This window comes from Gossypium arboreum, chromosome 13 (assembly GCF_025698485.1).
Source record: "Gossypium arboreum isolate Shixiya-1 chromosome 13, ASM2569848v2, whole genome shotgun sequence".
Taxonomy (NCBI): domain Eukaryota; kingdom Viridiplantae; phylum Streptophyta; class Magnoliopsida; order Malvales; family Malvaceae; genus Gossypium; species Gossypium arboreum.
The window spans coordinates 107175625-107179698 of NC_069082.1; the positions used below are offsets into that span (position 1 = coordinate 107175625).

A 4074-nucleotide genomic window follows, 5' to 3' on the forward strand; every position below is an offset into this window, starting at 1 on the left:
TATGGCATAGAGATATCATAGGGAAGAGGGGAAAGCTGAGGCCTTCGAGCGGTTGGGGTCGTAGTTAGAAGAGAGTGTTGCCAAAGCCTTCCAACACAAGGAGGGGGAGATGTAGATATTGCGTGGTAGTGCATTCATGTCCTCCTCCTCTATAAACTCATCGGTGTAAAGTCCCAGAGCAACTCCAAACTCTAGGACACTTATCGCACGAACTAGACCACCTAATCGGAAGTGAATGATGCCTGGGTCATTATTGTTCGTCATCACCACCTGTAAATGAAAAGGAGAGCATAACTCTAAAGTTAGCTCTAAATAAGTGAGCTCGATAATAGTGAAGAACCGTTCCCATAGGTTTGTGGACAGGAGGGCGCGGATGGCATCAGTAAGCTGGACTTGCTCTATGGTAGCCCAGTCGATGCAGCGACCTATGGTGATGGGTCGTGCACGTATTATCTAAAATAACTCCTCATGTGAAGCTTGCGGAAATTCAAGGAACGGGTGCTGAACTTCGGCTATAGCACGTACCGAGGAAGAACTCGGTCCCCTACGTCTCTTTGAGGAAGGGACCGCAGCCTTCTTGCCTCTTGATGACGACATAATGTACCTGAAAATACATGAGCATTGATAAAATCCAAGATACATCAATAGTTAAGCAATAGGCCTAAAATTAGTATATGTTATTTAGTAGCTTAAACAAGTCAAATATAGAAAATTCTAAAGAAAATTCCTAACTTGTCTAAAACATATTTGTAATAGTAACAATATTTATGCAAAGCATGTAGAATACTAATGTAGCAACACAAATTGAAAAAATAAGGTTGAGAAAGTGAACCAAAGGCTATCGTAAGGCGGTGTACGGGCGTGTGGTGGCCAACACGGGTGTGTGACGCGGAGAGGAAGCCGTGTGGTGGGAAAATAGAGGGTATAGGGTGGGGAAAATAGGGATTAATGCAAGAGGAGTGGATTTGAGGGTGGTTTAGGGGTTGGGGAAGTGAGAATCTGGGGAATGGTGGCCAGAATAGAGATTAGGGGTTGGGGGAGGGTAGATTTTGGCTAGGGTTGTGAAAGGAGGAAGAAGATGAACAGCGGTTTGTTTATATAGGGGAGGGTCACGCGGCCTAGGGCCATGCCCGTGTACTTTGAGGGTGAGCCCGTGTTTTTCGAATTTTGTGAGTTAGGTCGTGCCCGGCTACTATCACACACCCGTGTGTCCTGGGCGTGTGTCAAACACAGCCATGTCGCACGATCGTGCCTAGCTTTGTTCGCTTCTCCCACGCCCGTGTTTTATGGTAGCACGCCTGTGTATTATTGTACACGGCTGAATGGCACACACGCTCGTGTCGAAGAAATAGAATAGAGCCTTGTCCCTGGTACGCCCGTGGTTTTCTATCCCCACGCCCGTGTTTTTCCTATCAAGTTCACCCACGGCCATGTAGCACGGCCGTGGGGATTTATCACACCCCGTGTTTTGGGGAAATCATGTCCTGCTTCAACACGGCCGTATCACACGACCGTCTCTTTTCCCCTGTTTGGCCACGGCTTTAGGTACGCCCGTGTGTCAGGCCGTGTGTGCTGAAAAGCCTTGCAATTCAAAGACTAAGTTAATTGATTCGAAGTGTGAGAAGTTAAAAATAAAGATATCAAAATTTGTTAATGCTCGGGTTGCCTCCCGAGAAGCGCTTATTTATAGTCTAAGCTCGACTTACCTCTCTGTTGAATGATCATGGTGGTTTGAGGAGTTCATACTCTTCGTTCCTGCTGTCAATTTTGAAATAAGGTTTTAACGGGTGTTATTTACCTTAAAAGTGCCGAACTTGGGATGACTCACCTCCATTGTACCGAATGGAAAAATATTAAGTACCGTAAGAGGGATTTCCTCATTTGGTGTGGTAGTGACAATGTGAGGATCAACGGCATCTAGTAAGACTGTATCGCCGACCTGAAGTTGATTAGGAGAGGTATCGGGCTTGTTTTTGTGTAGTTTTGATTTATCATGTGTTCTCGGTTTGTGTTCTCGTCATTCGTCTAGCTCCTCTATCCATAGTCTTCGTTCTTCATGGATGTCTTTGTCCTCTTCATGATAGTAGCGAACTGTCTCTGTTGTCTTTGTTCGAGGAAGTTCCTGCAAGGACAATTGAATATTAGTTTTATCATCGACTGTTTTTATAGCATTATCTTGAGTCGTAGAGGTTTTGACTAAGTCGCGTGCTTGGAGTGTTACTGCGTCGTCACCTGCACGAAGTGTTAGCTCTACTGTGCCTACATTAATAATGGTTCTGGTAGTTGCTAAAAATGGTCGTCCTAAAATTAGAGGTACCTCGTTATCCTCATCAATATCTAAGACAACGAAGTCTACTGGGTAAATAAATTTATCAATTTTAACGAGAATGCCTTCAATAATACCCATAGGAAATCTAACTGTTTTGTCAGCCAATTGTATGCTCATCCTAGTCTGTTTGGGTTTACCGAGACCGCATCGTTTAAACATTTTATACGGCATAACATTTATACTTGCTCCTAGATGAGCTAAAGCATTTTTCACAGATAGACTACCAATTAAACAAGGAATTGTAAAAGTCCCTGGATCTTTTAATTTGTTATGTAGCTCATTCTTTAGAATAGCTGAACAGACTGCATTGAGTTCCGCAGATGATGTAGCGTCTAATTTCCTTTTATTGCTCAGAAGTTCCTTTAAAAATTTTGCTGAGTTGGGCATCTGCGAAAGAACTTCAATAAAGGGTAAGTTAATATGTAATTTCTTTAAGAGTTTGACAAACTTATCGAATTGTTCTTCTGTTTTGTCTTTCGTTATCGCTTTAGGATAAGGCACACGAGGTTCATGATTTGTACTTACCTATTTGGGATCATTATTGTTTACCTCTTCTCGTCCTTTGTTTATCGTGTTGTCTTGCTGTAATTCTGGTTCAGGTGTAAGGAATCTTTCCTTATCTTGGGCACTAATTACATTGAGGTGTTCCCTCGGATTAGGTTCAATATTACTTAGTAAGTTACCTTGTGGTCGTTCGGAGATTAGTTTGGACAGCTGGCCTATCTGAGTTTCGAGTCCTTGGATCGATGCTTATTGATTCTTAAGTGCTATCTCGGTATTTTGGAAACGGGTTTCTGACACCGAGATGAATTTAGAAAGCATCTCTTCAAGGTTTGGTTTCTTCTCTTGTTGATAAGGTGGCTGTTGAAAACCCTGATAATTTTGTGGCTTTTGATTCTCTTGACCTCTCCAGGAAAAATTTGGGTGGTTCCTCCAACCTGCATTATAAGTGTTACTGTATGGGTTATTTTGAGATCTAAAGTTATTATTACCCATATAGTTGAGTTGTTCCTCTTTGGTTATGGGATTGAAGGATTGATATTCTGTATGCACACCTCTTCCGCTTGAGTCACACCTCATTATTGGATGTACCTGCGTAGAACCAAGTAATCGTCAATCTTTTTATTTAGAAGTTCTACCTGATTAGAGAGCATGGTGACTGAATCGATGTTATAGACGCCGGCTGTTTTCGTTGGCTTTGTCCTCATAACTGGCCACTGATAGTTGTTCAGTGACATCTCCTCTATGAATTCATAGGCATATTTCGGTGTTTTATTGTTGATGGTTCCGCCATCAGCTGCGTCAATCATTTGTCTTGTCGAGGGATTCACACCATTGTAGAATGTTTGAACTTGCGGCCAAAGCGGTAACCCATGGTGAGGGCACCTTCTCAATAAGTCCTTGTATCTCTCCCATGCATCGTAAAGTGTTTCTAAATTCATTTGCACAAAAGAAGAGATATCATTACGCAATTTAGCCGTTTTAGCTGGCAGAAAATATTTTAGTAAAAATTTTTCGGTCATTTGTTCCCAAGTAGTGATAGACTCTCGTGGTAAAGAGTTCAACCATTGTTTAGCTTTGTTTCTCAGTGAAAAGGGAAATAAACAAAGACGAATGGCATCATCAGAAACGCCATTGATTTTGAATGTATCGCAAAATTCAAGAAAATACACCAAGTGCGTGTTAGGATCCTCATCCTGAAAACCATCAAACTGAACAAACTGCTGTATCATCTGAATTGTGTC

At 42.1% G+C, this 4074-nt stretch overlaps 1 non-coding gene across 1 annotated transcript; it reads left to right on the forward strand.

Annotated features, from left to right (window-relative positions):
* Positions 1 to 3697: 3697 nt before the first annotated feature.
* Positions 3698 to 3804, forward strand: LOC128287438 (small nucleolar RNA R71). Its single transcript, XR_008278138.1, has one exon. It is a non-coding gene; the product is annotated as a small nucleolar RNA R71 (small nucleolar RNA).
* The last annotated feature ends 270 nt before the right edge of the window (positions 3805 to 4074 follow it).